Raw genomic sequence first — 13,616 nt, forward strand, 5'->3', positions numbered from 1 at the left:
TGGCAGCCAGTGGTAGAATTACATCTATCACAACACTATTGTATAACATAAAGAGAACATTTAATTAAAGGGGACATATTATGTAAAATTAACCTTTTAAATCCTTTTGTGCTGCCATGTGCATCTCTACTGTCTCTGTAAACAGTCCAAACACCCACCCAGTTTTTGGTTTTTCAAAAACTCCTCATTTGTGACATCACAAATGAGGAAAATAGCATAGAACCACCTCTCTCTCACATGCAAGAAAAATATGCTGCTGGAGGAGCAGCAGCTCAACTTTGAGCCCCTCCCAGGTATTGACCCTTTGCACCGACGTCACCTAATCACGTGTGTCAACTATGGTGGATGGCAAAAGCATGTAAACAGTGAGCGACATGATTACTAGACAAAGGGAAAAGTAGAGCCTGAAATTGTTTTTGCGATCAAAACAAAAACAAAACTCCTCCAGCATTCCTTCAACTAGTCCATGCCCGGTTCAGTTTTCAGAAGAAGTGGCACATCTAGCCGGGGCTCATAGAGAGCGGTATGTTAACTAGCTTACCAACGTTAGCTTACGTTCTCTCTGCAGCTGTTCACCGATGTAAACATGTTGCTGTCTTTGCCTAAATTCACCCCGCTGGATTTATAACTTTATGTTATAAACAGCGTTTCAATTTACACCAAAGCTGATTTTTAAAAAGTCCGGATCCCTACCAGCTTCTGTTGCTGGTGGTGTTACCGGCTTCAGCCGCTGCTCTCACACCGGAATGAGAAGATCTCTGAACGCCGACGCTCATATAAATAAATAACATAATTTTAACACATGTAATCATACACTGGAGCTTTAATATTGTTAATAATTATCTCGCTTTACACTACAGTGGTCGGCACGCAGCCTTCATGGTGAAATACCCATCCATGAGGATTATCAATAACCCTATAAACACATCGCATTTATCCCTGTTCCTGTCTTCCTCGTGAAATAAATGAACGTTAATCTTACCCAGTAAAAACATGTTCGCTGCAAATCTGAGGCCTGCTAGTCCGCTTGATTGATTGATCGCTGCAGTCCATCTCCATCCTCAGTCTCCATAAAAGTTATTAAAAAACAAAACGAGTTGAGTTTACATCCTTGTCTGTTAGTGCAGACAACCACGCAGCAAGCTAAAACCATTTTACTGTCAAATCAACTAAATAAAAACGATAATAGGCTACAAACTGGCTTGTTTTGACTAGCTTCACTGGAGTTTCAATGGGTGTAAACGGTCTTTTTGCCGTCCATCATGGCGAAGGGGGCGGTCACATGAGTGGCATGATGTCACGTGCAAAGGGTCAATAGGAGCTTCTTAGCATAGCAGCCTGAGTGGGAGATTGCATGGGCGTGGCCAGCTTGATCTTGTCAAGAATAAAACAGATTAAACTGCTTTACATGAGAGGGATTTTTTGAAAATAACTTCCTGAACATGTTTGATCTCAACCATAGAACTATTATAACTTAGGAAAGAAAAGTCACACACCACTTAAGAGAATCAGGACACTTATGAGAAGGTTAAACCAGCAGGTGAGAAAAATCTTTGCTCCAGTTGAGGTTTTGGGCCAAATCTTCATTTTTGTTCTTCACATAAGTAGATTACACAAGCAATGATTTCTTTTTGAGGAGCTCGAACACCAGTGAGATCTTTTCCAGGAACGGGTGATCATTTAGCAGATGCAACACCTACAAACAGGACAGCTTCTTAAAAAGCCTTTTGGTTTTGTGTGGTCTAGTAAGAGAATTACTAACATTGTAATCTGGACCACTCTAACACATCTGTGTGTACCCACAGCTGCGTTCTTTCAAAACCCCTTTTCTAGCAAGTAAACTCACCCTGGTTCTCTCCCAGCTACACTATGGGCACTGTTTTCCCTGCCTGCATGCACAATGCTTGCCACAGGAACACACATGAATACAAGCTCCACAATCCCTCTTAACCTTTGACCTTGGCTTATTGTTACCTGTGAGCAGCACTGTTGCAAAAAATTAATAAATAATAACATGTACAAGTATACCGCACAGCCCTGCAAGCTGTTTGTGCTCTGCGAGTATGGAAGGCAGGGGAGGAGGGAAGGAAAAGAGGGAGCTATTTAATCCCCCCCAAAGGAACTCCCCTCTCAACCCGTATCGTGAACTTGCAGGCAAATCGCGTTGCTGGAAGGCACACCACACACACACACACACGCTGCTGTCTTTTTAATTTCATCAGCTGAAAGAAATCTATACAGTGCTTTGGAATCGGACTGAGCTGCGCCGAGAAGTGAACTATACAGCAACCCTGGAATGTAAACAGATTCCTCGCAAAGTGTAGCATAAAAATACCGCGTTGTAACAAACCTCGTGGCTATGATAATGGTCAATAGCACAGATCAGAGGTCTTTCTCTTTCTTTATTTTTGTTTTGGTTGTTAGTCTGACAGCATATCAATAAGCAGAAGTTGAACAAGTTCAGAGAATAATTCAGAGGAAGTGCTCCAATCACTCTCATTGTATTTGTGGATGAAATATAACGCTTTTAACGTCATTACAAAAAGCACATATAAGCTGCAATCTGCACAAAACGGCCTAATCCGTTTTCAGTGTTATTAATTGTCACACCCTCAAAGCAATGGTGGGAATGGGCTCTTTATTTAATATCAGTAAACAATTGCACGCTACTCTTACTATAAAGTACTCACAATTGTAACATTAATGGACGTCGACAACATCAACATGGCTGCCGCGGTGCGAGAGAGGCTTTAATTTCACCTCTTCGAGCCATTTGAAAAATGAGATTTTAGCTGGATTTTGGTTACTTTTAGTTTACTTTTAAATTGCAAATCACAATCAGTACTTGGGAGTTAGACAGGCCACCATAGTATCTGCCAACTTTGCAGTCATAGCTGTCACGCTTAATTATCATGCCAAAATACAAGAAAATATGTTGGCTTCAGGAGGTCTTTTGTGAAGTCTTTGTTTTTGTGTACAATTAACTGCCAAGCATGCTATATACTTAAGTAATGGCTATTTTAGGTGAGCATAATTGTTAGTGAGTTGTTTTTATCAGCATGCCTCGGCTCTCCCTTCACCGTGCCATATCAGGAGACACCCCTGAGAGGAAGCTTTTTCCAAAGCTGCAGCCCCGACAGCCCCCCACTAACCCTGACATTTGTTCATTTTCCTACCCCTTTTTACCTCCTTCTACCCCCCAATCTCCATATCTGTCAAAGTTGACCAGTTTACGGGGGTCAGGTAGGCTGGCTCCATCTCGCCCTCTCTCCCGCCCCTACACCTGTACCCGCATGCGGCCCGGCCGACTGCCAAAGATCCTGCTTTCCTGACTGAAGTGAATGGGGGAGGGGGGAGGGGGTATGACAAAAGACGACAGCTTGTGTGGGGGAACATTGTCTGCGGCTGTGACTAGAAATCTTTTCAGGAAAAACAGGATTTTATACACAATGGCCGTGGGTGTGAAGAAAGGGGGCACATATTAAAAGGAGTGCCTTTATGTGTGCCGAGCTTCAGATTTTTAAACTGCATTTACATGGATAAGGTCCAATATGCCCCCCCCCCCCCCCCCCCAGTCTGTAGTGTGACAGACTGGATCAGAGAAGGCTTTCTAGGTTGTCCTTGTTTATGTGAAACATAATCGTGAATGTGTGTAACCAGCCGATGCTACACAATGACACAAAGTAAATGAAATACCTACTCTCTTTGAGAAAGAAAAGCTAAATGTATACAACATCAATGGGAATTTGGATTCCTAGAGCACACCTCATAGGCTTCGAGTAAAATCAGGTTTTATGGAAGATTGCTGCCTAAACTATCAGCGCGTGTGCTTTGTGCAGTAAAACCTCTTCAGTCGTTTCTCCACAGCAACCAAGGCAGGAAGGCCAGTTTTTACAGAGGGCTCGGCAGGTTATCAGCTACTGTTTAATGTGTGTGTGTATGTGTGTGTGTGTGTGCGTGTGTGTCTGTGCGTTTGTTGTATATGGACGGGGGATGGAGCTGACAACCGAGCGGAGGATTCTTATGTAATTCTCCCTAGGTGGCAGAGAACAGTGAGAGCAGCAGCCCACACCGAAGAAGAACCTGTTTGATAATAAGCTCAGTAACGTTACAAGGTGTTTGAGCAAAGGGATGCAGGAAAGGCCCCGCAGATAACAAGAGTCAGCACACCTGAGAACTATGTTATCAAAAGCACCGGTTTCTGCTGCGTTGGCCCGGGTCAAACTCTGTCTCGCAATCACACAAATCAACGGAAGCAGACAAGAGGCATTTCTACACCTAATAAAGTTGTTTTCACTGCGCTACTAAATAAACTCCAGCACTTGAGTCTGGCTGAGCAGATGAGGAAATGTGGTGAGGTTTAACCCTCTGGAGGCAGGCGTTGCAGATTTGCAACAGTTAAAACCTACCTACCTGGTTACTCCACATACGTATTTCATGAGCATTTTTACCCCTGAAGGACTTAGTTGTTCGTCCTTTTATCAAAACTTATTTTGAGCCTGAGATGGTTAAAGAGGGGAGCGACTTCCAGAAGTTGAACTCTGTGGCGTGTAGCTGCACCTCCAACATTTATCTGGCTTTAGTCGAAGGGATGAGCACATGCTCTAAATGTTAAGCGCGTCCAGCTGTGCTGCTAGTGTAAAGGGCTATTGTTAGCTTTTACCAAGGGAGGTTCTGATTGTTATTTAAAAAAGTGAAGGACCTGCACGCTAACTGCACTGTGAGGGCCAGAATGATTTACACCAGAATTTTCAAAAAGATTTTCTAGTTCATGTGTAGAACTGACAGCATCTGTTGCACAAAAACAAATAATTAGGTTTGAACAACAGGTGCACCAAGTTGAGCCTAAATTAGAAGTTGCATCACATGACGTGAAGCCAGGAGACAGTTCTGCGTAAAACTTTGTGAAACCATAAACAACCAAACAGTTAACCTGGGTTACGAGCATGTTGGGCAACTTTGGAGGGAAAAAAAAATCACATTAAAAAGAAAAATTGTTCACTTGCTTAGCGCCCACCCCCTTGTCATAAGATATGGATGTCCCGTAAGGTTATTTGTGTTTGCTGGGGATTGAAGTGCTCAACTGGATTAAAAACATACTGCATATGTTTGGAAATCTGTTTCCCTGGGCGTATGAGTGGAATGAGCGAGCGTGAAGCAGCAGCTTGCGTCTCCTCCAAGAGAGAGGGCAGACACTCTCATCATTAGCCGGGCTACAATGTGCTCCTCTACCTGCTCCAATCTGCACAGCCAGGCTCCACTCTGACGCCAGACAGATGTTCCCAGCACTAGGTGCAAAGTATTTGGGGGGGGGGGGGGGACGAGAGTGAGCAGAAGAAAGGCAGAAGAATGAAAATATTCAGCAGAGCACACAATAAGAGTTTAATTATGAATAATATCATTGGTTATTTGTTCTCACGATGAAGCGAGCTATGGTTCGCTTGGTCTTTGGGAGATTGTTTTTGGCTTCCATATGGGGGCAGCTGTCTGTCAAAAAATAAACGCTAGAATCACAACATGCCACAGTTGGGATAATTACCGGATGAAGAACAATGCAATTAGGAATGTTTCTTTGCAATATTGAGAAGGTATTTAGCTAAAACAAACTTGAAGGCTTTTGCAGAGGTTCTACATTTTTGTCCTATCATTTATTGCTTGAAGGTTAGCGATGATCAGCAATGGAGGCTGCTTTTTTTTTTTTACATTTTTTTTACTGTTGTTGAAGTAATTTACCTCTCCTACCACAACTGACTTCCATCTAGGGTTTGTAACATAAATGGGGGCTCGTCCGGGATAAAAATATCCCAACCATTTTAAGTTGTGGTTAACAAGATCCCCTGGTGTGTGTGTGTGTGTGTGTGTGTGTGTGTGTGTGTTTGAAACAGTGTTTTTTTTTTTTCATTTTTCTTAGACAAAGGCGACCTTAACCTGATGGCCTCATTTGATTTGCAGGCATTTATGGAGGCCCCATCTCACCGGCTGTTGGGAGAGCTGTCGTAAAGCTGACTTGCTGCAGGTGGCCGCGCACTTCGATTTAGAAGTCCCCAAACAGCTCCGGAAAGAGGAACTAAGAACATTTGTCACGGAGTTCCTGGAAGATCAGGGGGTGCTCATGCCCCCTTCTGATGCTGGTGCTCCAGCTGATCCTGATTCTGCCAGTGACAGCAAGCAGGAGAAAGGATCTGATGAGGAACAGAAGACTTTGCCTCGTCCTTCTCCCCTTCATTTTCCTCACTCTCCTGGAGGGGAATCAACTGAAGGACTTCATCTAAAAATCTGTCTGGCCCGACTCCAGATTGAAGCCGATGAGCGGGCCCAAGAAAGGAAACTGAAAACGGAACTTGAGATACATCGGTTGGAACTCCAAACCAACGCAGACACGGCTGTGCGCATCCACCAATTAGCGCTTCAAGCTCAAGCAGACACGTGTGAAACGGGAACAGGCCATTCCACCTAATACACCTCCGCTTGCGGAAGTCCCCCCGCAGGCAGGCTCAGAGGCTCTCCCTCTTTAGGAAGAGACCTGTTTGTTTTTACCTAGTGTTGCGGTGAGGAGGGTAGTGTTGGTGTCCCTTTGGACACCATCTCGGGAGCACCCCAGGGCGTCTGGGGGATGTGCTAGTCAGAGGCCTTCTTCCAGGCTCTGCTGGTTTTGTGCTTAATATGTCCCCTCCAACATTCTGCATGAAGACTAGGAATACAGATAGCCTGTTTTATTTTTATATCGGGGGCTCTCATTGCTTTTCATATGGGATCCTTGCTTTTAATTAAAAAGTTTTAAAAGTTGGTATTGTGTGTTTTTACTAACTTTTATCCTTTTTCTTTTATTTGTGGGGGCGTTATGGTCACCAGCCTGGCCTCTTCAGGTGCAGGAGCCAGGATCACCCAGCCCCGGTGATCTGCCAGACACCGCGCCTCCTCCTCCTCTCCTCCAGGCTGCTGAGGGGCACAGCTGAGCTGAATCTCTCTGACGACCAACACCTGGGATAAAAGGCTGTGCCTTCAGCAGTCTGGGAGGCAGCGGTGCAGGGGTTCTGATGTCCTCCAGGCCTTGTTTTGTTTTAAACCCCTTCGAATTGATGAGTTTTAAATGTAAAGGTTTTAACTCTGAGTAACGAGTTTTAAAGGTTAAAGCTCTTAGTGATCCATAAGGATCTTTGGGTGGTGCCAACTTGGTTGACTCAGTTTTAAGGTTGACTCTGTTTTGGTTTTAAGACTTTTATCAACCTCCTTGTGGTTTTAAAATGCCTTCAGTTCTGTGAAACTTTGTACAAAGTTTGAACCAAAGTTTGTTTTATATGTTGATAAGTTGTCTTTTAACTGTTAACTTTCTTGAGAATTTTTTGTCTTGCATTATTTTTATAATGCTCTCCAACTGTTTGCTTGCTTGTTTTAAAAACTTTTATGGCAATTAAACCCATTTTAAACCACTGTCGCATTTCTTAAGTTACCCCCTCCTTCACATTTTAACAATATATGTTGACAAACTGTCATAACTGCATTTATTCTGTAATAAATATGACAAATTTCTCTTTTTTAAAATGAAAAATATTGTAAATGACTCAAACTAAAATAGTTTGTTTTTAAAGCATTGTCTCTGCAAGTGGAGATCTATCACCTAAAACATGTTTATCTTGGTTGGATGAGGGATACGGTCCATTAAAGTGAACGTTTTATCACAAAAACCAAACAAAACAACAAACGCGTTATCGTTTAAAATATTTAACACTAAATAAAATGCTGTAAGGGGTTGCACGTCTAATAGTTTGCTGTTAAAGGACACGTTGAGGTGTGGAGCAGATGATCTCTGCAGGCCACAGAACTCACAAACACAAAGCCAGCTGGTCTGATACAGTCACAATGCTCCACTGTTTGCATTTGCCTGAGCAGCAGTACAACAGGCTCTTTCCCCTTTTGGGAAATGCAACAATAGAGGTGGATGTTAAAGCTCTCATGTCCTTCATGCACTGTAAAAACATTCAGTCCAAATGGCTTTCAATAGGTCACAGAGAGGAAGCACAGAAACATTTGATTGCTTCCTGCTCATAGATCAAACTGGGGTGAATTTAAAAATAAAGAATCACAGAGACAAGTCATCAGAGCTGAAACACCTCATCTCACTAGAAAATGAAGCAAAAACGTTTATGCTTTTGTTTCCAAAAGATACAAAAATTCACAACCCAAAACTTCCAAAAATTGCCTTTTAAAATATTTTTTTCACAACGACTAACTCCCAGGAGAGAAACATCTTATATTATTACATCCATAAAAACCTAAAGCCATAAATCAGTTCTAAATGGGATTTAAAAGCAATCTTTTTTTTCCTCTGAGAAGGAAAGACATTTAACAAGAGTATTAACAAGAAAATACAGAACACCTAATGTTGTATTTATATAAACTGACTCTATTCAGATACAAATGATTTGCTTGTTACAGTCATTATTTCTGCAACACCATGCTGGAACATCTGTATTGATTTAGACTCCAGTAGAGCAGAGAGGAGGAGGGAGCTGCTCGCAATCTGGAATTCAACTTAAGAGAGCGAGACAACAATCTGTTGTACGCTTATTTTGGTAATTGTCCATAATTGATGTAAAACACGGTGCGTGTGGTAGAAGATTCTAAATGACTGTTTTTTGCAGCCCAGAGGGTCAATGATAATGGGCAGTTTGCACTGCAAATGCATAGGCAGCATCTCATAATGTTATTCTAAAAGCAAGTGGACAGCTGGTGAGAGACGACAAGACATCCAGCTACGCAGCTTACACATAACTGCCAGAAGAAATTGTTCTTGGCTGACAAAACTTAAGATGTAATACAGTTAAATAAAATATCTGATGTAAAAAAATAACATTTGGATTGTTCTTATAGCTCGTGTCTGCAAGGAAAGAGGTGCTGATGACCAGAACATGTTGTGCTAAGCCAAGGTGTGGGCTTAGGCTTTTTTTTTTTGCGTGTGTCTTTGAATTAGCTGTTCGTCATGCAAATCTGAGCTGTGGTTCTGAGCCATGCTGCAGTAGAGGTCTAAACTAGTGTCTACTTTTCACAAAACACTGACCTCAAATCAGCTTCTGTTCTCTGTACGTTCACAAACCCTAAAACAGGGGTGTCAAACATATGGCCCACGGGCCAGATCCGGCCCGCAAACGGGTTAAATCCGGCCCGCGGGATGGTTGTGTAAACTTTATTTTCACACTTTACAATGTAGAGTGAAAATAAACGTATCTTTGTGAGCAAGTTTTCTCTGTAATGAGTATAAATAAAACAAAGCTGCGCTCAAGGCTCACACGCAAGAACTTGAATCACATCCTGAAGTTGGCCGCCACTCAGGATGTGACTTCTGATATCGATGTGCTGGTGAAAGCTAAAAGATGTTAAGTAAAATGAGTCAAATATACTTTAAGTGCTGCATGAAACTGATCTAGCCACGTGATCTGTAAGCTCTTTGAATCACTAAGGGATGTTTTTTTTATTTATTTTTTATTTTTTTCAAATTTTCAAGTACACTTCAGGTGTTGCACTTGTACTATTTTGGATACACTGTCCTCAGGCTCCAGCCTTGTTTGATATTGATTGTATTAAAACAAAGGAAACAATCTGAAGTTGTTTTTAATTTACCGGTCCGGCCCACTTGGCACTAGATTTCCCTCGATGTGGCCCCTGAGCTAAAATGAGTTTGACACCCCTGCCCTAAAACATGTCCTATCTGCTAAAGATATAATAGCAAATCTTCAAAAGAAGCTAGGTTTTAAACACAAATATGGTCATGGAATTCTCACACCTGTAGGTTGTCATCCCTAGGCCACGTCCGCCTGATACCGGAACATGCGTTGCCACAGTAAACGAGATAGTGGCAAACCCCTGTCCCTGTTTTCTAGGTCCAAACATCTTTAGTTGTCCGTGAAAAATAGTGTTTTTCCTTTTGGGATGCTGGTAGCTTGTCCTAAAGTTGTTTAGCGGCCAGATATTTCTCCTTCTCTGACATCCTTGAGCTGAGAACCTCTCACACTGGTGGTGTTCTGTTGCTAAATGTGCAACACGTAATGAATGGAGGACGCAGGCAAATGCAGTGGTTCAGTGAGACAAACAACCACATGGACCAACAGTTGGTTTCAGACCCAGGCTGTTATTGTTGAAGGTTTTTAGACAAGAACCACTTCTTTAATTTTTTCATTTTTTAAATCTTCACATAATATTTATAGCTATACCATGTTAGAACGTTGTTAAGATGCATGAAAAAAATGTTTTAAGCTAGCTTGTTTAGCAGATTTGCCACATTTACAACACAACTAGCCAACTGCACTTTGAACCACATCAAACAAAAGTCTGTTATGGCCGGTTATAATGATCATGAAAAACACAAAGACGTATCACTGTGTTTGAAGATAGTGCAGGCGGTAGCTGCAGCGCAGCAGGACAGCAGCAGAGAGGTTCACACACACGCGTGCACAGCACACACGCACTCACAGAAGTTCACCCAATTCATGCATGATGCAAGCCTCGCTGTGGGTCTGGAGCCGGTGTTATGGAAGTAAATGTACATCTCTGCTTTCATGTTGGTAAAATACTTTTATATTCCATAATTTTATGTACTGAATTGTAAACTGATTTGGTACATTATAATTCCATAATAAAATTCTATTTGTAACATAAAGTTGCAAATGCATCAGTAATAAGTATCATGACTACTAATTAATTAAATGCTATTTTTTCTACTAAACATGTAAATGATCCCCCCAGCCTCTCGCAAGATCCTGTACACAATTTTACGGTGCTTTTCTAAGTCTGAGGACTCCGAAGTTCTTTATGCTACAGTCACCAATTCATACTGTTGATGATGAGCTACATTGTAGCCACAGCTGCCCTGGGGCACACTGACAGGGATGAGGGTGCTGTACACAGGCACCACTGATTCCTCCAACCACCACCAGGATGAAATGTCTGGGTTTGAACTGACAACCCACTGGTTCCCGGGTAAACTCCCAACTCCTGAGCTACCATCACCCCTTTTGGTGTACCTGGCAACAAATGCTCTGCACACCAACACTCCTCTAAATAGGGTTCTGGCATACAATTAAGGAGATTCTCAGCACGTTTCTAAAGTTGAGATCCACGTGTTCGATGGAAGTCAAACCAGAAACGATGAATTTATCAACAAACAAGGTTTTTAACAGCAGAAACAGCTTTAATCTGCTGAGACTCCCTGTTCAGTCTAGTCTGACCTTGCCTTGCCCTCAGCTGAATATTCTTCGTCTTCATAACTTTGAATTTAGATAAATACTCATTTCAGAATCAGCTGCAAACCACTGCAAGGATGCTTGACCCAGAATCGATGAATAAATATAAATAAGACTGCTAAAGCTTGTATTATTTGGCTGGTGAACATCTAATTCATTTGTTTGGAACATGCCCAAGACTTTCACAACCTGCCTTTACTTTTAATTATAGTTTGAACTAATTATTTCATAGGTGCAGCTAGTTGGTTGAATTAAATGTCCGCAATTATTCTTCATAAAGTGACCACTACAAAACCACTGCACTAAACAAAATCTAATACATGCAGACTGACACGTCAATCCAAACTAAGGTTGAATGCTGTCATCTATCCACCTCGGTCAATTAAACACCTCCCACCACAGTTGGCATCACTCAAAAGGCTCATTAACCCTTCTGACCACCACCAGTTACAATCAGAAAAAGATCCCGTCACATTGGCTGATCCCAAATGGGCAACGCAGGTCAACACCCACACAAGTGACAGGAAATTGAATTGCTAGAGATCTGAACACTTGATAAATATTTGTTTATTCTCAACTGGCCATGCAGCTACTTTATAGGTTTGAAAATAAGAAACCAAGAAAATGTTCTTTATTGAAGTAGCGTGTTCTTGATTTGAAGGGGAAGATTAATAAATGTCACGTTGAGAGCAAGGAGGAGGTTGTTAGGACCCAAGATGCAGATATCCCAGATGACACGAGGCAGGAGTGTTTAAAAATAAAAATCCTTTTATTTAGGAGAGCAAAAAATAATCCAAAAAGGCAGGAAGCCAAAAACCAGAGTCCTGAGTATCAGGAGAACAAAAGCTCACACAGAGCACAAGCAACGCTGACACAAACAACAATGGACCGACAAGACAGGGCTTAAATACACTGGGGCATAATGGAAGGCAGATGAGCTGCAGGTGTGAGGAGTGTGGGGGGAGGACCAGGTGAAAGCAATGACTAATCAGGGAAGAAACTAACATGACCAAAGAGTGAACCTAAAAACAGAAAAGCAACCATATAACTAAAATTCTAAAGGGAAGAAGTACTACAAAAACCGGTGGGACAAAAACATATTAAAGAGACTAAAAAATGAAAAGCTGAAACTATAAACACTGCAGAGGGATGACTGGCTGCAGAGGGGTGACTGGAGAAGACTAAAGGAACACAGGAGAAACATAAATGAGATGCAGACAAAGGACACATGGCGGCGCTATGAAACACAAAAGGAGAACCTGGAGTGGGAACTGGAGGGGCTGGGGAACAAAGGGACACAGAACATGACAATAAATGCTTGACGGAACACAGGAATATGGTTGCATGAATGTTTTCTTGAGAATAGTTTCTCATAAACTACTTGATTATACATTAAATTAAAGTGTATAAATGTAGTGGGAATTTAACGTGTTAATTACGATTAGTTAATTAGAAAAAAAGATAAGATTAAATAATTGATCCAACAGTGGGGACATCTTTGTGTTGCCACAGCTCAGACGGATAGCAAAGGAGTACAAAACCGACCAAGAACACAAAAATAAAAATTAAAAAGACACTATACACAACAGTAGTTCCTATGTAGACACATACACAGTAAGCATTATGGATAGGGTTGTGAAACATTGTGGAAGTAATAATATATTAATAGTATCAGCTGTTCTGCTACAACATATTCCTGTCCAAGCATCTTGAAATACAGGCAAAAACATGTAAGCACACATGTACAAAAGTACATATAGCAGATGTATTATGCTGGAGTACTGACTGTAGAGTTATCAACCTTTTTTAAGTGCTCCAAACAACTAAAACTAAATGAATTATGACAAATTACACCTCATGAAGAAAGGAAAGGAAAAAAAAGTCCTCTGTTTTACTGTTATGTTCCCAGTTGGTCGAAAGCAGGCAGGGAGTAATTTTATCCATATGAAATTTATTATAAAAGCAGGGACAAGCATACATGCAGCATTCATCTTGTAACCCTCTGCAGAACTTCGCCTGAGCTCTACACTACACCTCTATATACAATAACAGTACTCTGGTGCCACCTAGTGTTCAGTTCAGTACACAACATTTACTGTGTCCCATGTCACTTCATAAATTCACATCCCAATAAATAAGACTAACCAATATAGTTTACCTTTATAATGAGACCAAAGTAATCGCATAAACTTTGTGGTTACAGAAATAAACTCATTAATGTTTGGGTATGTCATCTGTGCCTCACTGACATAATTTTTATTTAAAAGAAATTACTTGGGTGCAAATTGTACAAAATACACAGCTTTTACAAATCGATATGATATTGCCACAATTTATTGCCATATTGATATTTTCTGGTGCTTGTTTGGAACAGCATGT

At 41.5% G+C, this 13,616-nt stretch overlaps 1 protein-coding gene across 2 annotated transcripts in view; it reads right to left on the minus strand.

The window, feature by feature from the left end:
• LOC107393761 (phosphatidylethanolamine-binding protein 4) overlaps positions 1 to 13,616 on the minus strand; it is a 77,161-nt gene that overhangs the window by 32,240 nt on the left and 31,305 nt on the right. The window lies entirely within an intron of this gene.

The sequence above is a fragment of the Nothobranchius furzeri genome, chromosome 17 (genome assembly GCF_043380555.1).
Source record: "Nothobranchius furzeri strain GRZ-AD chromosome 17, NfurGRZ-RIMD1, whole genome shotgun sequence".
Taxonomy (NCBI): domain Eukaryota; kingdom Metazoa; phylum Chordata; class Actinopteri; order Cyprinodontiformes; family Nothobranchiidae; genus Nothobranchius; species Nothobranchius furzeri.